The sequence below is a fragment of the Protopterus annectens genome, chromosome 7.part0 (assembly GCF_019279795.1).
Source record: "Protopterus annectens isolate FY-2018-M chromosome 7.part0, PAN1.0, whole genome shotgun sequence".
In the NCBI taxonomy this organism is placed as follows: domain Eukaryota; kingdom Metazoa; phylum Chordata; order Ceratodontiformes; family Protopteridae; genus Protopterus; species Protopterus annectens.
Genome location: NC_056739.1, coordinates 1,682,985,200 through 1,683,006,216, shown reverse-complemented (window position 1 = coordinate 1,683,006,216; position 21,017 = coordinate 1,682,985,200). Strand labels below are relative to the sequence as shown.

The 21,017-nt window shown below is 44.8% G+C and overlaps 1 protein-coding gene across 1 annotated transcript in view; it reads right to left on the bottom strand.

The window, feature by feature from the left end:
• Positions 1 to 21,017, bottom strand: part of ABHD2 (abhydrolase domain containing 2, acylglycerol lipase) — a 1,158,770-nt gene that overhangs the window by 794,444 nt on the left and 343,309 nt on the right. The window lies entirely within an intron of this gene.

The window sequence follows — 21,017 nt, the reverse complement described above, 5'->3', positions numbered from 1 at the left end:
TCCCAAGTAGGAACTGGTGCTCTCCTAGGGGGTCTTATATTCTTTGCCCCTCTGAGGTACTGTCATAGCAGAGGATGTGAAAAAATAGGAGGATCCATATTGTAATGAGCTGAAATGGCAGAGGCATGGATTTTAATAGAAGAATAAGATAGGCCTTTGTCCAACATCTCAGTCAGGTATTGTAAAATCTGAGGTACATTAGGGACCAGTGAGTCGAGCCCTTGTGTCTGGTTCCAAGCACAGAATCTCTTCCATTTTTCTGCATAAGATTTCCTAGTGCTGGGCCTCCTGGCTTCCAAAATTACACCCATAACAGATTTAGAGAGAGGTGCAGTCTGATTGGCTACATTATCTGCCATGCTGCCAGGTTTAAGGTTCTGAGTTGAATGTGCAGAATCTGATTGTTTTGCTGTGTCAGAAGATGAGGGATTTGAGGTAGAGGGCAAGGTGGTCCTTGGGACAGAGTCTTTAGGATTGGGTACCAGTGCTGGCGTGGCCAGTCTGGAGCAATCAGGATTACTTTTGGCCTCTCTTGTTTGACTTTTAGAAGCACCTTGGTGAGAAGGGGCATCGGAGGGAAGGCACAGACTTGTCAGGTTTTTCCAGCTGAATGATGGAGCATCCACTTTCCGTGCTTGAGAGTGATAAGCCCTTGTGCAAAATTTCTGTATTTGGTAATTGTGAGGGGAGGCAAAAAGATCTATGTCTGGGCGTACCCATTCCCTTGTTATGTTGAACACTTGTGGATTTAGCTTCCATTCGTGAGGATCCATGAGATTTCTGCTTAGTTCGTCTGTCAGTGTATTTTTTGTTCCTGGCAGGAATTGTGCTTGCAGATGTACCTGGTAGGTCAGTGCTGTGTTCCACAAAGTCATGGCTTGTCTGCATAGGGGGTAGGAATGTGTGCCCCCTTGCTTCTTTATCTACCACATAACTGTGGTATTGTCCGTCTTTATTAATAGTTGTCCTGGATGTATTAGGTCCTTGAAGGCTGTCAGGGCATTCTGTACAGCTAGCATCTCTTTTTGATTGATGTGAAGATGCATTTGTTCCTTGGGCCACGTGCCCTGAATACATTTTCCTGCCATATGTGCTCCCCAGGCATAATCCAATGCATCTGTTGTTATTGTCTGCCTGGCTGTAATTAAGGTGAAAGGCTGTCCCTTGTTGTGGTGTCAGGCCTGGGACCACCATCGAAACTCCTGTTGTAGGCAGGGAATCAAAGTTATGATTGTCTCTAGGCTGTGACAATGCTGAGTCCAAACACTTTTTAGATGCCATTGTAGTTTCCTCATATGCAGTTTTGCATATGGAATTAGTAGAATGCAGGATGCCATGAAACCCAGGGCCTGCAGAATTTTTCTTCCAGGGAGCTGGGTCTTTGTTGCCATCATTTGAAAGTAATGAGTCAGTTGCCTTTGTTTGTCTGGCGTGAGATAAGCCACCTGGGCAGTTGTATTTAAGCTTGCACTCGGGAGTATTATCTCTTGAGAGGGCACTAGTTTTGATTTCTTTTTGTTTACTGTGTACGCTAGGCAAATTAGCAATCTTTTTACAAACGCCAGGTGCTTTAGAGGAATGTCCTTGCTCTCTGCTTGAATAAGGCAGTCATCCAAGTAGGGGTATATTTGAATTCCTTTTTGTCTGCAAAATGCAATTACTGGTGCCAGGCATTTTGTGAAGACCCTGGGTGAAGTAGATAAGCCAAAGGGCAGTGCAGAGAATTGGTAATGCATTGAGCCCGCTATAAATCTGAGGTATCTTCTGCACGACTGTCTGATTGGATCTCAAGGAGGCATACCTGCACGTCCCAAAGTAACTAGCCAAGCCTCCTTGCCCAGCAAGGGCAGAAGTTGTTGTAGTGTTAACATTTTGAATTTTGGAACATCCAGGAAGGTATTTAGAATTGACAGGTCCAGTATTGGTCTCCAGGCTTTGTCTTTTCTGGGTACTAAGAAAGGTCTTGAGTAAAATCCTTGTCCCTGTTCTTCTTGTGGAACTTTTTGAATAGCTCCCATATCCATAAGAGCAGCAATTTGTTTTTGTGCCTCTGCCCATTGGTTTTGTGGCAGGTTTGGCATACCTTTTGGTTTTGGATGCGTGTGGAAGTGGAACCTGTACCCCTGAGAAACTATATTCAGCACCCATTGGGTCTTGGGTGATCATGTGCCACTTTTTTGAGAAAAGTGCTAACTTTCCCCCTAGGGGTGCTGTCAGCTGTTAAGAGCTTGGCATTTGCAGGGGGAAGTCATTGTGACGGTTGTGATTTGCCTTCTCCTCCTTTGGGGGCTGAAGCACCCCATTGTTTAGGTCTGTAGGAGCCTTCTGGCTGAAATCTGCCTCTTGGGCGCCTGTATCTGCCCCTTTGTGGCCTGTCTGACACTGGTAAGGACCAATTCTTTGAAGGCCAGTTTCTGCTAAATCTAGGTGGTTGAACCTGTAAGAAATCTTTCACTGTTTGCATTGACTTTGCTTTATCCTCCATTTTCTTTAACACCTCTTCTGCCTTAACACCACACAAAGTATCATACTGTAGAGCAGATCCAATAATTTTACTTTAACATGGTCTGGTAAACTTTGTTCTTTCAACCAAGCATGTCTTCGAATAACTGAGCCTGTAACTGTGGCTCTACAAGAAGCCTCTAATTAATCAAAACCACATTGCAGAGTATGCTTTCCAACTTGTTCAACTGCATGCAATAAATCCTGCATTTCTTTACTGTCAGGACTTTCTATATTTGTAACCATTTTCTGCTTTAACAATGACATGAGATACTGTTGATATTTAAGCATGTGAAACTGACAGTTTAAAGCCCTTATAGCTAAAGTAGCAGAAGTGTAAACTTTTTTCCCCCATCTGTCCAGAGCTCTGGAATCCCTATCTGAGGGGACCGGAATTTTGGCAGTGGAAGCTTTAACCCCTTTAGGACCCTGAGAAATTGTTTCTGGGTCTGCAGCGGGGTTTTTGTAAAGAAATTTATGAGAGTCAGGGACCCTGTAGTACCTGTCTGGTTTTACTGGTGCAGGGAGTAAAGAATCTGGAGACCAACTGGATACAGAAAAAACATCATCTACAGTAGCAAGCACAGGGGGGGATAGCCAGGGGCCTGTGCTGAGGCAATAAAAGGACATCTCTTGAGCCTTTTCTTGGATTCTGAGTAATCCTGGCTCTCCCAATGGAAATGCTTCTTCATGGTGTGTAGGGTTTCCCCAAAAGAATAATCCTCAGGCGGTGAGGCTGAAGGAATGGACTCTTCAGCATCAGAGTCCTCATAGGGAGGGAGAGAATAGCCCTGATCAGAAGAATCAAAGGAAATGGAAACCTGATCAGAGGAATCATAATCAGTGTCTTGCCTATGCCTTTTGTCAAGAGGGGGATGGGAGCCCCTGATTAAAGTAATAAGGTCTTCGGCCATTTTAAGCATCTGTTTCTTTGGCATGGATGACTGTTCTGGAGAATGCTGCACTTGTTTCCTTGTCTTTAATGGTGTTTTGGACTTTGCCTTTGCTGTTGTAGTAGCCTTAATTGTAAGCTGTGATGGTCTGAAAACACCCTCAGAAGCCGGTGCCTACTCAGCGGCTCCGGACCCATCTGAGGGTATAGTTTCTGTAGGCCCAATACCTTGAGTTTCCACAGGCCTCGGTGTCTCCACGTGGCTGATGGTTAAGGCCTGTGGCTCTGAGGTAGCGGGTGTCTGGGGCTGCGAATGTGCCTCACTGAGACCCCGCGAACCGGCGACTGGCCTAGAAGAGGCTTTGTCGTCGGTTTTGGACCTCGGATGCCTGTCTTTTTCTTTGTCTTTGCGTTTTTTGTACATTCCGGTCGTCGGTTGTTCCGATGGCATTATATAATTAAATCGTCGTCCAAAATAATGTAAGGAAAAATCAAACCGACGTTTGATAGTGCGTTTATTGAATCTAGCACAAAACCGACTAGTGACGTCGTGGTCAGGGCCTAGGCAAGGAATGCAGTAAGAGTGAAAGCCCTTATGAGGTATGTGCTTCCCACAAGAAATACAATTATTAACTTTTACTGACATCGGTCTGGAGCAAGAAAAAGTTTCCCCAATGGGGTACTTAGCTTTATTGAAGACTTCGGTTCTGAAATTCAATTTTGAAAATCTCAGGAGTCGGACGACCGGCACTTGCGAACTGCTTTTTCTTCAGGCACCACGCGGCAAAAAAGACTGAAGAAAATGGCATCAGTTGCAACTTTTATACCCCTGGCACACTGACATCAGGGAAGATGCGACAGAAACCGATGCCAGACCAAGACTTTGGAACTCGGGCCGACTACGGGTCGCCTGCCAGCAGGATAACCCAAGTGTAATGACTGCAACAGTGAAACACGATGAACATCTGAAAGTGCATAGATCCTGCCCTGAAATGTAGATATTTCCTGCAAGATTCCCTGATTGGGATGTGTAGGTAGGCCTCTTTTAGGTCTTAGGGTGGTTAACCAAGCATCCTTGGAAAGCATAGGAAAAAGCTACTAGAGGGTGAGCATTCTGAATTTTGGTATCACCAAAAACGTGTTTAGAATGGGTCGATTGAGGATTGGGCACCAGGTGCCCTCTTTTCTGGGTACCAGGAAGAGTCTGGAATAGAAACCTTGGCCTATCTGGTCTGCAGGAACATGCTATATTGCCCTCATGGAGAAAGTACAGTTTTGTACCTACCATAAATGTAGATGTCCGATAGATATGCAACTGCAATCCTGACATATGGGTTGTCCTGCCTCTGGCAGCCCTACGGTCGGCCGGATTCCAATTTCGCCATCTTCTTCAGTGTTTCTTGCCCCAGATGCCAGGTGCCCTCCAAAGAAGGCTAAATTTGGTGAATGGATAAAAAATTCCAGACATGCACAACAGTAATAAACAGATACACCATAACAGATATCCCCAGCTAATAAAGGAAAGGGGGAATGGACCCAAAAGGAAAAATGCAGAGGGGTAGGAGGGAGGGAAAACCTGACTGCAGTTGCATATCTATCGGACATCTACATTTATGGTAGGTACAAAACTGTACTATGTCCTTCAAGAATGCAACTGCAGTCCTGACATATGGGTTGAATACCATAGCCAAGCTGGGGGTGGTAGGATCTAAGAAAGGGATGGTGTAGCTAAAATGCCCTGCAGGACTGCCGAAGCAAAGCCTGCTCGTGATCTGGAGTATAAAGGCAGGTTGTAGTGTTTGGTAAATGTATGCACGGAGCTCCATGTAGCAGCCTCTAGAATGTCCTTTGTAGCCACTCCTCTTAGAAAGGCTGTGGATGTGGCTATAGCTCTGGTGGAGTGTGGCCTAATATTGGCTGGCACACCTTTTCCATGGAAAGAGTAACAGAATCTGATGCAGTGTCCAATCCATTTTGAAATTGTGTGTTTGGAGATTGCCTTTCCTTGCACTCCAGCAGCATAAGCTACAAATAGTTGGTCAGACTTTCTGGTGGTCTTTGTTCTGTCCAAGTAGTAGCGTAATTGTCTGTGTATGTCCAAAGTGTGCAGCAGCCTTTCCCCTTTATTTTGAGGGTTGGGAAAGAAGGTAGGCAGGTGAGTTGCTTGATTTAGAGACACCCTGGATATCACGTTTGGCATGAATGAAGGATTGGTTCTTAGAGAAACTCTGTCCTGATGAAAAATGAGAAAGGGAGGTACTGCCATCAGGGCCTGTATCTCAGAGACTCTTCTTGCTGAGGTAACTGCCAACAGGAAAACCGTTTTCCAGGAGAGAAATTGCATTTCTGAAGATGCTGCTGGTTCAAAAGGAGGAAGAGTTAACTTTTCCAAGACGAAAGTGAGGTGCCATGCAGGTACTGGTGGTTTCCTGGGAGGTTTGATATTCTTTATCCCTCTTAGAAACTGTCTTAGCAAGGGATGTGAAAACACAGGTGGATCACAGTTGTATTTTGCTGAGATTGCTGAAGCGTGAATTTTTATGGAAGAATATGAGAGGCCACTATGAAACATTTCTGCCAAGTATTCTAATATCTGTGGTATGCTCATTACTGATGCATCTTGACCCTTGTTGGCATTCCAGATGATGAATCTCTTCCACTTGGCTGAATAGGTTTTTCTGGTGGAAGGTCTGCATGCCTCCAGCAAGATTTCTTGTACTTTTTCGGAAAGAGAGGTATGGGTGAAAGTCATGGAATCCTCTAAGCTGTCAGCTGCAATGTTTGCAGGTTTTGATGAACAGTCCTGTAATTGTGCTGTGTTAGAAGCAGAGGCCATTGAGGCAAGGGCCACGGTTTGGTGTGAGTTATGCTCAGTAGCAATGGATACCAGTGCTGCCTTGGCCAGTCTGGAGCTATCAAAATTCCTTTTGGTTGTTCTGCTTTGATCTTCAGTAACACCTTAGTCAGTAATGGTAGAGGAGGGAATGCATAAATTGTTAGGGAATTCCAGCTGAAGGAGAGGGCATTCGTTCTCCAGGCTAGAGGATGGTGCGTCCTTGAACAGAACTTCTCCAGGTGATGATTGATGTGAGAAGCAAAGAGATCTATGTCCGGTCTTCCCCATGGACTTGTTATTTGTGAGAAAATGTGTGGATGCAGCATCCATTCGTGCGGATCCAAGAAATTTCTGCTCAGCCTGTCCGCCAGAACATTGTCCTTGCCTGGAACAAACTGGGATTGCGAGTGGATGTTCAGTTTCAGGGACTTTTCCCAAAGAATCATTGTTAGTCTGCAGAGGGGGTAAGAGTGAGTGCCTCCCTGCTTGTTTATATACCACATGACAGTGGTGTTGTCTGTCCTTATTAGCAGATGACCTTGCTGAAGGGATTTCCCAAAGGCCTCGATTGCATCTATGACTGCCAACATCTCTTTCTGATTTATGTGCAGATGCATTTCCCTGGGAGTCCATCGCCCTTGAATGCATCTGTCCTCCATGTGCGCCCCCCATCCATGATCTGAGGCATCTGTTGTAATGGTTTGACTTGCTAGAGGTTTGTTGAAGACATGCCCCTGTTTAAATGACTTGCTTGAGCCCACCACAAAAATTCCCTTTGCAGGCATGGAATGAGTGGTATTACGTCTTCTAGATTTTGGCTGTGTTGAGACCATAAGTTTTTTAGGTACCATTGTAGCTTTCTCATGTGTAGTCTTGCCAGAGGTACCAGAAGAATGCAAGATGCCATGAACCCCAGGGCCTGCAAGATTTTCCTTGCGGTCAGCTGGGTGAGCTTTGCTAGGCTTTTGAAGTAATCTGGTAAATGTTCTTGTTTCTCCTCTGTGAGGAAAGCCATTTGTGATTGTGTGTCCAATTTGGCTCCTAGAAAAATAATCTGTTGGGATGGCAGTAGTCTTGATTTTTGAATGTTGACTGTGTATCCCAAAGCCTGTAGTAATTGAATGACATAATCCAAGTGTCTTATCAAGGTTTGTTTGCTGTCTGCTTGTATAAGGCAGTCGTCCAGGTAAGGGTATATTTGAATCCCTGGAGCCTGCAATGTGCAACTACTGATGCCAGGCATTTCGTGAATACTCTGGGCGCAGTAGATAAGCCAAACGGCAATGCTGAGAATTGATAATGCTCTGATCCTGCAAGAAATCTGAGGTATCTTCTGCAACTGTGTCTGATTGGGACATGCAGGTATGCCTCCTTGAGTTCCAGAGTAACCAGCCAAGACCCCTTGCCCAGCATGGGAAGGAGTTGCTGTAAAGTCAGCATTTTGAATTTTGGCACAAGGAGAAAAGTGTTTAGAGCGGACAAATCCAGTATAGGTCTCCATTGCTTTTCTTTTCTTGGAACAAGGAACAGTCTTGAATAGAATCCCTGGCCTTGTTCCTGTGGAGGAACCTTTTCTATTGCTTTTATTTGTAACAGCTTTGAAACTTGTATGAGTGCCTCTGCCCTTTGATTTTGTGGCAGGTTTGGCATGCCTTGTCTCGTTGGTAAGGTATGGAAGTGGAACCTGTAACCTTGGTCTACTATGTCCAGAATCCATTTGTCCTTGGTTAAAATGTGCCAGTTCTTTGAGAATAAGGATAATTTTCCGCCTAGAGGAGCTTCTCTGAGCCTTGGTCGGCGGGGTGAAAGTCAAGTCATTGTGATTGTCCCTGTGGTGCAGCTGAACTCCCTGCGCCACTTCTCTGATTTGGAGGTTGCCATTGGCGGCCCCTGTAAGAGCCTCAGTATTGCCCTCTACCTCGAGCACGCCTGTTCTTTCCCCTTTGAAACTTGTCAGTGTCTGGAAAGGACCAATTCTTGGAAGGCCAATTCCTGCTGAATCTAGGTGGCTGAACCTGTAGGAAATCCTTGACTGTCTGTCTGTACTGATTTAGCCTTTTCTTCAATAGACTTCAACACATCCTGTGCATTAGCACCAAAAAGCTTCTGTTTGTCCAGAGGTGCATCTAGGAGTTTTACTTTAACATGGTCTGGCAGTGGCTGTTCTTTGAGCCAAGCATGTCTACATATAACGGCCCCTGTCATAGCTGACCTACATGAAGCTTCCAATGCATCATAACCACACTGAAGAAAATGCTTGCTAACCTGCTGAGTGTTATGAACCAAATCCTGCAATGCCTTTCTATCTATAGGCTCAGGAGAGGCTAGCTTTTTCTGCAAATCATCCATTAAGTAATCCTGGTACTGAAACATATGAAAAAGACAGTTAAGTGACCTCATGGCAAGGGTGGAAGAGGTATAAACTTTTTTGCCCCATCTCCAGTGACCTTGATTCCCTGTCTGCGGGCAAAGGGTTTTGGCGAGGAAGTAGCCACTCCTTTGGGCCCCTGAGAAATAGTTTCTAGATCCACAGAGTGGGCCTTAAAGAGATGCTTGTGAGTTTCAGGAACCCTGTAATATCTGTCTGGCTTGACAGGAGCAGGAGGGAGAGAATCAGGGGAAGCAATGGAGTCTGAGTATACATCATCCAAGACATCCAACACTGGAGGAACAGCTAATGGTCTGTGCTGGGGTAACTTGAGGAAGGTACGTAGCCTTTTCCTGGAGTCAGAAAATTCATGGCCCTGCCACTGAAAATGTTCTCTCATGGAGTGGAGAACTTCTCCGAAAGAAATATCCTCTGGAGGGGAGGCAGAAGGAATTGATTCCTCAGCATCAGAGTCCTCGTAGGCCTGGAAGGATTCTTCCTGGGTATCTGAGTGCTCAGAATCCCTAGAGGCTTCATCTGAAGAGAGGGTATCTGGCTGTTCTGTCCTAGGCCTTTTATCTGCAGGAGGCTGAGAACCTCTGTCTGGGTGTGACTGAGAACCTCTGATTAGAGAGATTAGATCTGCAGCTAGGGTCATGATCTGTTTATCAGAAGAAAGGCTCTGGGAACTAGTTTTAGGAGGATGGGCCTTAGCCTGGCTGGCAGCCTTAGCATGTTTGTAGGCCTTGATGGACATGGAGACCGGAGGCCTAGCTGCCCCACGTGCAGGAGTAACTTTATCCACTGGTATGGTGTCAGGTAATTCTAGAGCTTCGGTTTCGGGAGGAAAATCAACAACAGGCATCGGGGAAACCTCCGGGACCGAAGTATGCAGTAAAGCGGTGTCGTCGGCCTGGAGTGGTTGAATTACCGCCTCTGAAGAGGCCGATGCACTTGCGGTAGGCTTAGGTGTGGTATCGGTGGACGACGCGGGCCAAGGATGTCGGTCCCGGTCCTTACGCTTTTTGGAAATATGTGCTGTCGGTTGTTCCGACGGCATGGTATAAGCGTAATTTTCACCAAAAGTCTTCGGCAAATTCTGCCCGGCGCCTGAGTGTGCGCTTATTAAAGCAAGCACAGGCAGCATAAGCTGAGACGTCGTGGTCTGGGCCCAGGCAGGGAAGGCAGTAAGAGTGGAAGTCCTTATGAGGTATTTGTTTACCACAAGACAAACAATTGTTAACCTTTTCAATTTTTTCTGACATCGGCTGAGGCAAGAAAAATGTTCCCCAACGGGGTACTTAGCTTTTTGATGACTTCGGTAACTGAAAACACAGGAGCTGACCGACCGGCACTTGCGAACTGCTTCTGCTTTGGGCACCGCGCGGCAAGAAAGACTGAAGAAGATGGCGTCGGCGGATGCCTTTATACCCCAGCCGCTCTGACGTCGGGGAGTAGGCGACATCGGCCGACGCCAGACCCGGACTTTGGAATCCGGCCGACCGTAGGGCTGCCTGAGGCAGGACAGCCCATATGTCAGGACTGCAGTTGCATTCTTGAAGGACATCAGGGAATGGACTTGCTTTTTGGCCTCTGCCCACTGGTTTGGAGTAACATCTGGGAACCCTTTTGGGGATGGCAGAGTGTGGAAATAAAATTTGCATCCCTGAGACACTATGTTGAGGATCGATCAGTTGTTAGTAATAGAGACAGGTGGGCAGAGGTAAGGGGTAGAGTTGTAAAGTCATTGTGAGTTCTTACCATAAGGGGGTGGCTTAGTACTCCCTGTTTTTGAAGAGGAGAAACTCCATTGCTTAGATCTCTGCATTCCCTGGGACTGCTGTCTGGGGGGGATCTGCTTCCCCTGGGTCTTGGCTGAGCTAGCCTGGAGGGGGTTGGAAAGGACCAGTGCTTGGAGGGGCAATGCCTACTGAACCTTGGTGGCTGGACCTGTAAAACGTCTGTCTGCATAGATTTAGCTTTTTCTTCCATCTTTTTTAAGACCTCTTCTGCCTTGGTGCCAAACAAACTGTCTTTGTTCAATGGTGCGTCCAATAATTTTGATCTGACATGGTCTGGCAAGGTCTGTTCCTTAAGCCAAACATGCCTTCTAAGGAAAGAACCAGTGACTGCTGCCCTGCATGATGCTTCTAGGGTGTCAAAGCCACATTGCAAGGTGTGCTTTGTAAATTGGCTTGCAGAATGCCTAAGCTCTTGTAATTCTTTATTTTCTGCAGAAGCAGGAAAGGAAGATATTCTTTGTTTGAGGAGTTCCATGGTATGCTGCTGCTATTTCAGCATGTGGAACTGACAATTTAGTGCTCTAATGGCAAGAGTTGCAGAGGTGTATATTTTTTTACCCCATCTGTCTAAAGCTCTGGAATCCCTGTCTGAGGGGGTGGGATTATTAGCTGAGGTTGCTTTAATTCCCTTAGGTCCTTGGCAGATTAATTCTGGGTCAGCAGTAGGATTTTTGAAAAGGAATTTATGAGAGTCAGGGACTCTGTAGTACCTGTCAGGTTTCCTGGGAATAGGAGGAAGGGTGTCAGGAGTCAAACTGGATTCCATAAAAACATCATCCACAACAACCAGGACAGCAGGAATGGATAAAAGTCTGTGCTGTGGTAAACCTAAGAATTCCAGAGTCTCTTTTTTTGACTGAGGACAGTCCTGACATTGCCAGTGGAAATGCTCCCTTAAAGTATGCAGGGTTTCACCAAATGAAAAATCCTCTGGAGGAGAGGCAGAAGGAAAGGGGTTGCTTGTCTTCATATTCAGAAGCCTCAGTCATCGGACTCCTGTTCAGAAAAAACTACTGGGACAAGTCTCTTTCTTTCGGAAGGGCTAGCTTGGGTCATCGTTTTTTTTAGGCGTAGTTCATACCCTGGGCCTTAGAAACTCAGTAGTTTTAGAAAGAACTGAAGACGCGAAAGAAGTCATCGGGTTGTGTCAAGTATCGGTAGCACGAAGAACTTCCTCGGAAGCCAGTGCCTGCTCAGCGGCTCTGGACCCATCCAAGGTAGAGACATCTGCAGGATCCTTAGTCGAAGAAGAGTCTCGCTGCATACCGGACACCCGAACGGGTCTCAGTAGCGGCCTGTGAATCCACAGAAGCGGGCATCAGGGTCTGCGAAAGCACCTCACTGAGGACCGGAGAACTGATGACTAGCTTAACGGAAGCGTCGTTGGCAGTTTTGGACCTATTCGGCCTGTCTCTGTCTTTATCCTTACATTTTTTCAGAAGATCGGTAGTCAGATGACTTACTGAAGTCATATCGGAATATGAGGACCGACAGCGAAAATATTTAGCTACAATAAGGGCCCAATGATGTATAGTTCTGGTGTTGAACAAAGCACAAAAGCGACAGTGAGGGACGTCATGGTCTGAGCCTAAACAGGTGATGCAGTAAGAATGGAAGTCTCGGTGTGGTATTTGCTTTCCACAGACGAGACAAATGTTAACTTTTTCTGACATCGGTTAGAGCAAGAAAAAAGGATCCCCAATGGTGTACTTGGCTTTAGAAGACTTCAACTTCAATTTGGAAATGAAAACTCAGGTAGCAGCCGACCAGCACTCATGCAAACTGCTCTGCTTTGGGCTCCTTGGCAAGAACTGATGTAATGGCGTTGGCTGCCTGACTTTATACCACTGACGAACTGATGTCAGTCCTGGAGCAACAGCAACCGACGCCAGAATACTAATCCTCCTATATTTGGGCCGACTGAGGGCTACCCCTGGCAGGATAACCCAAGTGTGATGACTGCAACAGTGAAACACGAAGAACATCTCTGGGTGTGCAGCAGCTGGGTGAACCCTGCTATACCAGAACATACAATCAATGATAGGAGGCACTTATTCCCTCAAACACAGGTACTGAAAATTATACGAATTATGCCAATCATGGGATATCACAAGAGGAAATCCTAACAGGTACTCACGGAAGAGAGCCTTCAGAGTTGTTCTGCATAATGTCCCAGTTCTTATCTTGCACAATCACAAATCAAATGCTGCAGTACACACAAAGCAAACTGCAGTTTCTATGACTCTACACATCAGTACAGTGATAATTCCAATTTCACAATGCAATCTTCTGTGTAGATACTGAGCTGATGGAATCTATTAGTTTTAGAACAGGAAAACAATTAAGAGACCAGAAATGAGAGATTGCAAGACACAGAAAAAATATTACCGGCAGCATAAGTGATTTTTAGACTATATTCCTTCTTATAAATCACCTGCTTTACAATTTCATTTGTGCTATTTAAATAGCAATATAATATGCAAAAGTTTTAATGAGCTTAAAAATGTATGTTATTTCTTTACCTGATTTTTAACAAAAGGTGAAATATACAGAGATCATTTAGTTCACCACCCTGAAAATATGACTATTCCACGTGCATAGTTGCATAAATCAATAAAACATAAAATTTAGGAGATAACTGTGAGAGTGTACTGTAATTATCTTGCAGGCCTGAGCCAGCTGTTTTCCACTCCTAGGTATGCTGAAATTACTTTGCCTCTTACATACAATTATGATGCACCAGGAAAAGCACAAACACAGTCTCCATTCAAGTCTATTAGATTTTCACAGCATTTAAAAGCATTTTACGTTACTTTTCTAAACATTTATCCACCACTGAAATAACTCCAACACCCTCACACAAAACACTAAAATCTGCTGCCATATCGGTCATACTGTGCTAGCTGATGTTGTAGGGCTGAATGCTCATCACTTACAGTGATTATAAAACACCAGCGTTTGCAAAATTAATTTTGCTGCACCAGCTTTTCTTAAAGGACCACTTCATGTAGAAACTGAAAAAGTACAGTTGTGTACACTTACCATAAATGTAGATGTTTGAGTGTATTCACTGTTGCAGTCATTACATTTTGGTAATCTGTTGGCAGGTTGCCCTCAGTCGGCCTGAATAACAAAGTCTTGGGTCCTGCTTCGTTTGTTGTCTCCTATTCCATGACGTCAGGTCGTCAGGTGTATAAAACATGCAGCAGACACCATTTTAATCAGTTTTTCTTGCCCCAGATGACAGGTGCCCATCAAATGGGGAGCAAAAATATATATAAATGAACTGTAAATATATAAATGCACCTTAGAAACATAAAATTTACCTTCAACTAAAAGCAAATACACCACAAAGGCTTTTGAGTATAGTGAAGGAAAGAAAAGGTATAGAATGGGGGATGGCGAGTGGGTAACACGGACTGCAACAGTGAATACACTCGAACATCTACATTTATGGTAAGTGTACACAACTGTACTATGTTCTTCGTGTTTCACTGTTGCAGTCATTACATTTGGGTAGAATCCCAAAGCTATGGATGGGAGGAGGGAACTAAACAGCATAAGGAGGAGCTATAAGGCCCTGCAGGACTGCAGTGGCAAAGCCTGCCCTGAATTTAGAGAAGAGAGGTAAATGATAATGCTTTGTGAACGTATGAACAGAGCCCCAAGTAGCAGCTTCTAGAATGTCTTTGGTTGGGACCCCTCTGAGAAAAGCTGCTGAAGTAGAGGCAGCCCTGGTGGAATGGGATCCAATCCCCTTGGGCACAGGTTTACCATGGTACAAACAGCAGAAATGAATGCAGTGTCTTATCCATTTAGAAATAGTCTGCTTTGATATAGCCTTTGATCCTGCAGCAAATGCTACCAGTAGTTGCTCAGACTTCCTTAGAGATTTTGTCCTGTTTAAGTAGAATCTTAGTCGTCTGTGTACATCCAGTGAATGCAGAATCTGCTACCCCTTGTTCTGCGGATTTGGGAAAAATGTTGGCAGGTGAATGGTCTCGTTAAGAGCCACACTGGATACCACCTTAGGCATAAAAGAAGAACTGGTCCTGAGGGCCACCCTGTCATGATAAAATATAATGAAAGGCTCCACTGCCATGACAGCCTGTAGTTTTGAAACCCTTGTTGCTTAAGTGACTGCCAAAAGAAAAGCTGTCTGCCAAGATAGAAATTTTACATCCGCAGTAGCTGCTGGCTCAAAAGGAGGCAGTGTGAGTTTTTCCAGCACAAAATTGAGGTCTCATACAGGAGTTGGTGTTCTCCTGGGAGGCCTTAAATTTTTGGCCCCTCTGAGATACTGTTTAAACAGTGGATGAGAACAGATGGGAGGCTCTGTGTTGTAATGAGCCAAGATGGCAAAGGCATGGATTTTTTATCGAAGAAAAAGATAGGCCCTCGTCAAGCATCTCAGTTAAGTATTGTTCCAAACACAGAATCTCTTCCATTTATCAGCATAAGATGTTCTAGTACTAGGCCTTCTGGCTTCCAAAATGACATCCATCACAGGTTTACTGAGAGATGTGGTTTGAATAATTAGTTGATTAGCCATGCTGCAAGATTCAGAGTTTGGAGTGGAGTGTGCAGAATTTGATAGTTCTGCTGAGACAGTAGATGAGGTAATTTGAGGCAAGTACCACAGAGGAAGGTGTGACATATTCCTTAGAAGCGGGTACCACTGCTGGCGAGGCCAGTCCGCAGCAATTAGGATAATTTTAGTTTTTTCTTGTCTGACTTAGTAAGACCTTGGAGAGTAGAGGCAGAGGGGGAAAGGCATCAACTGATAGGTCTTTCCAGCTGAATGTTAGAGCATCCACTTTCCATACTTTTTTATGATGAGTTCTTGTGCAGAATTTGTCCAACTGATAGTTTTAGGGAGAGGCAAATAGATCTATGTCTGGGCTCCCCCATTTCTGTGTTAACATGCTGAAGATTTGTGGATCCAGTTTCCATTCATGCGGGTCCATAAGATTTCTGCTTAGGTTGTCTGCCAGAGTATTTTGCTTTCCTGGCAGGAACTGAGCTTGAAGATGTATTTGGTAAGTCAAGGCTATGTTCCACAAGGCCATGGCTAGTCTGCAAAGGGGGTAGGAATGTGTATCCCCCTGCTTGTTTATGTACCACATAATTGTGGTGTTGTCCGTCTTTAATCAGTAGTTGTCCTGGATGAAGTAAGTCCTTGAAGGCTGTCAGAGCATTCTGAACAGCAAGCATTTCTTTCTGGTCGATATGCAGATGGCATTTGGTTTGGGCTCCATTTGCCCTGAATTCATCTCCCTGCCAGGTGGGCTCCCCAAGCATAGTCTGATGCGTCTGTAGTTAGGGTTTGGGTGGCAGGGGGGTAGAGTGAATGACGGTCCCTTGTTTTGGTGACATGTCTCTGCCCACCAAAGAAACTCCTGTTGTAGGCAGGGAATGAATCATTTTTTCCAGGCTGTGACAATGTTGACTCCATAAACTTTTTAGGTACCATTGAAGTTTCCTCATATGTAGTCTCGCATATGGAATTAGTAGAATGCAGAATGCCATGAACCCCAAAGCCTGCAGAATTTGTCTTGCAGTTAACTGTTTTTTGTTGCCATTTGTTTGAAGTATGTTGTCAATTGCATTTGTTTGTCTGGAGTGAGGTAAGCCATCTGGGCAGTTGTATTCAAGCTTGCATTCAGGAATGTAATTATTTGAGAGGGTACCAGTTGTGATTTCTTTTCATTTATGGTGTACCCTAGGCATGCTAGAAGCCTTTTTACAAACGGCAAATGCTGAAGTAAAGAGTGTCCTTGTCCTCTGCTTGAATAAGATAATCGTTCAGATACGGATAAATTTTAATGTTTCTTTGTCTGCAAAATGCAATTATTGGTGCCAGGCACTTTGTAAAGACCCTGGGCACAGTAGATAAGCCAAAGGGCGGTGCAAAGAATTGGTAATGCAAAAAACCTGCTTTGAAGCGGAGGTATCTTCTGCATGATTCCCTTATTGGGATATGCAAGTATGCCTCTTTTAAGTCTAGAGTTATTAACAAAGCATTCTTACCTAGCATAGGCAGTAGCTGTTGTAAAGTCAGCATTTTGAATTTTGGAATGTCCAGGAATGTGTTCAGAATCGATAAATCCAATATTGGACGCCATGAATTGTCTTTTCTGGGTACCAGGAAAAGTCTTGGATAAAATCCTTGTCCTTTTTCCTTTTCTGGGACCGGTTGAATAGCCCCCATATCCATGAGGGACATGACTTGTTTCTGGGCCTCTGCCCACTGGTTTTGTGTCAGATCTGGCCATCCATTTGGAATTGGCAAAGTATGGAAATGAAATCTGTACCCCGGGATACTATGTTTAATACCCACTTGTCCTGGGTAATTAACTGCCAATTTTGAGCATGAAGTGCTAGTTTTGCCCCCAAGGGGGCTGCCAAAAGATAACTGCTTGGAGATGGTAGAGAAAAGTAATTGAGACTGCTTACTGTAGGGTTGTGCTTTGTTTCTTCCAGATTTGGAGGTGGAGGCACCCCATTGCTTTGACCTGTAAGAACCCCATGATTGATATCTGGAGCCTTTTGAGCACCTGGGTTTGCACTGAGTGGCTCTGATGGACACAGGAAAGGACCAATTTTTAGTAGGCCAGTGCCTACTGAACCTGGGTGACTGCACTTGCAAGAAATCTTTTACAGTTTGCATAGATTTAGCTTTGTCTTCCATTTTCTTTAAAACCTCTTCTACCTTATTACCAAACAGAGTATCATGCTGCAAACGGGCATCCAACAAAACATTATCAGGCAGATTTTGCTACTTGAGCCAGGCATGCCTTCTAATCACAGATCCAGTAACAGCGGCCCTACAAGAGGCCTCCAAGGAATCAAAACCACATTGCAAAGTATGCTTTCCAACCTGTTCTGCTGAATGCAATAAATCCTGCAACTCTATTTTCCACGCAATCAGAAATCAACATCATTTTCTGTTTCAGTAAGCCCATAACATGCTGTTGATATTTAAGCATATGAAACTGGCAGTTTAAAGCCCTGATTGCCAAGGTTGCAGACGTATAAATCTTCTTACCCCATCTATCCAGCGCCCTGGAATCTCTATCAGAAGGGGTAGGATTTTTGGCTGTAGAAGCCTTAGCACCCTTGGGACCCTGAGAAATAGTCTCAGTATCACCAGAGGGATTTTTGAAAATAAATTTGTGAGAGTCAGGAACCCTGTAATATCTGTCTGGCCTACTAGGAGCCGGAGGCAGGGAATCAGGAGTAATGCTTGATTCCAAGAGCACATCATCAATGTCTAATACAGGAGGAATTGCCAAAGGCCTATGCTGAGGAAGAAGAAAATCCCTAAGCCTCTTTTTTGATTCAGAGAAGTCCTGACTCTCCCAGTGAAAATGTTCCCTTAAAGTATGCAAAGTCCCTCCAAAAGAGTAATCCTCAGGAGGAGATGCAGATGGGATGGATTTCTCTGCATCAGAATCCTCATAGGGAGGAATAGAAAATTCCTGATCAGAAGAAATGGAAACCTGATCTGAAGATTCATAATCAGTGCCTTGCCTAGGCCTCTTAGCCGGGGGGGGGGGGGGGGGGGGTTGGGAATCCCTGATCAAGGCAATTAAATCCTACGCCATTTTGATCATTTGTTTTTTAGGCATAGGGGCCTGAGCACATGGCTCATGCATCGAATTTTTAGACATAGAAGTTGTTTTTGACCTTGTTTTTGTTGCTGGCGTCTGTTTAATGTAAAAAAGTTGAGACATGAAAACACCCTCAGAAGCCGGTGCCTGCACAGCGGCCCCAGACCCATCCAAGAGAGAGACATCCGGGGGTTCAATACTTTGCGAATCTCGCGGCATACCGGACTCCGAATGGGTCTCGGTAGAAACCTGCACCTCAAAAGTAGCGGGTATCAGGGGCTGCGAAAGTGCCTCACTGAGTATCGGCGAACCGGCGACTGGCTTAGGAAAAGCTTTGTCGGTTTTGGACCTTGATGGTCTGTCTCTGTCTTTTTCCTTGCGTTTTTTGTGAACTCCAGTATTCAGATTGCTAACAGACGACATTTCAGGGTAGTTAAATCTTGAACCAAAATATTTAGAAGCGAAAATATACCGACGTTTAATAGTGCGTTGGTTAAATTTAGCACAAAACCAACAGCAAGGCACATTGTGATCAGGGCCTAGGCAAGGAATACAGTAAAAATGAAAATCCTTATGAGGTATTTGCTTCCCACAAGTAATACAATTAACTTTTACTGACATTGTTAAGGAGCAAGGAAAAGTTTCCCCAACGGGGTACTTAGCTTTAGTTTGAAGACTTCGGTTCTGAAACTTGAATACGAACATTTCAGGAGTCGGCCGACCTGCACTTGCAAACTGCTTCTGCTTTGGGCACTGTGCGGCAAGAAAGACAGATTAAATGGCGTTGGCTGCATGTTTTATACCCCTGATGACCTGACGTCATGGAAGAGGAGACAGCAACTGACACAGGACCCAAGACTTTGTTATTCAGGCCGACTGAGGGCAACCTGCCAGCAGATTACCCAAATTTAATGACTGCAACAGTGAAACACGAAGAACATCAATAAATCTTTTTCTGTCATAAAGTTTTACTCCATCCAAACATGCCCGAGCAAAATAAATGAAAGTGATATACTAACCATAATGCTAGATACTTGTTCTTCTCCACCTGTCTCGAAAGATGGATCTATCTGCCTCAAGGTGGATACAAGCCATCAATATTAATACAGCTGTCTCCAGCACTTGAGCTCCCCTCTCGCCATAATGACCTGCTGTGGCAAAAGTATCTCAAACTGAGTTTTTCTTAGACAGAAATTGCAGGGACAAACTAAACCCCAACTTAAAGAAGTGCAAATAACAGGAAGATGTATTGCCAGAGTGAAGGCTTCAGATCTGGTCAGTTAAGAATCTTCAGAACAGAAAACCCCTACAAGGCTAAAATGACATGTTGGAAGGTGAGGGGTGATAAGGCATTGAGACTGAGAGAGGAAAACAACAAGCTCAAGTATTACGCTAAGTTCATAACCTTTGCATTCTTGGATGGTATCATCTCAGGATGCCTCCAAGTATGGTAGAACAGAAGGATATTTTGAATATGGAAAATTAATTCTAACTTGTAGTGTTGCATAAAGGTATATATACTCAGCCAATTTGCTGCAACATAAATATCATCCATCAAAAATGTTTGCAAAATCATACACTCATAAGGCCTTCTTCACATATGTCCACAATCTCAAAGGAAGCACTCATATCTATTCAGAACTGGTGGTCAAGGACATCACATATACAAATGCCGTAGATATAGCAAACTTGCTGGCTGACCGATTCAGTAAAAACTTCACCCCTCTGTCCCCCCCATCAGTAAATCAAGACATTCCCAGTACCTACCCCCCTTCCCCATATATCTAGGGAACAGGTCGTCACTGCTCTCTCAAAGACAAAAAAATACAGCCTCCATGGGACCACATAACATCCCCTGGTGCATCCTACATGAACTCAGGCAGGAACCTGAAGCACTATTTGGCACCCTACTCAACCAAAGCCTGAGTACCTGCTTTGTCCCACCTTAGTGGAGGACAGTCCCTGTCATCCCTTTGCACAAAGGTGGAGCTTCCACCGATCTGGGAAATTACAGACCCACCAACCTAACTAGCTTGATCTGCAAGGCCATGGAACAGATCATGGACCTCATTAATAAAGACACTGGCGACCTCCAAACACCTGATCCTACACAGTTTGGCTAAATCAAGGGGAGGTCATGTCTGTTAAATTTGGTCGACTTCTTTGGGACCGTCACCAAAGCCATGGACTAGGGGAAGGCGGTGCACACTGCCTACCTTGACCTGGCCAAAGCCTTCGACACTATTCCCCACTCAAGCATAATAGATAAACTCTCTCAACTAGGCATCAAGCCGTATGTTAAAGATGGGTAGCTAAATAACAAAATGTACCTAGTCAAAACAGGGGAAGCCACCTCAAGCAGCAGACCCGTAACAAGTGGCACATCCCAGGGTTCGGCCTTGGGGACTCTGTTATTTGGGATATACTTTTCTGAGGTACAAGCTAAAACCAGTGGGCTATGGCTGACCAGGTTTGCAGATGGCTGCAAGCTGGGCACTGTCATCAAGCTCCCCTAGTGATGTGGGCATCCTCCAAGTGGGTCTCGCCCAAACAAATGACTGGTGCTACAAACATGGCCTCAAGCTGAATACCAAAAAATGAATCATCATTCGGCCTCAAGCTGAATACCAAAAAATGAATCATCATTCCCTTTGGGGAGAGGGACGTCCCCACAAATTACCACATTAATAACAATGTCCTAAACACACAATCAGTCATGAGGGATGTCGCCACCCAGGTTGATAGCAACCTGACTTCTGACCACCATACGTTGCTTCCATTGTAAGGAAAGCTTTCTACATGGCCCACCTCATAAGTAAGGTTATCTCATCCAGGGACAAGGACGTCATAACACCCATGTATTTTTCCCTTATAAGGCCCATTATTGAGTACAACACCCCATTCAGCATGTACCTCGCAAAGCACATGCAGCAGCTGGAGAGACCACAGAAGTTCCTTACCAGAAGAATCCAGGGCCTCAAAAATCTCCCATACACAGGTTAAA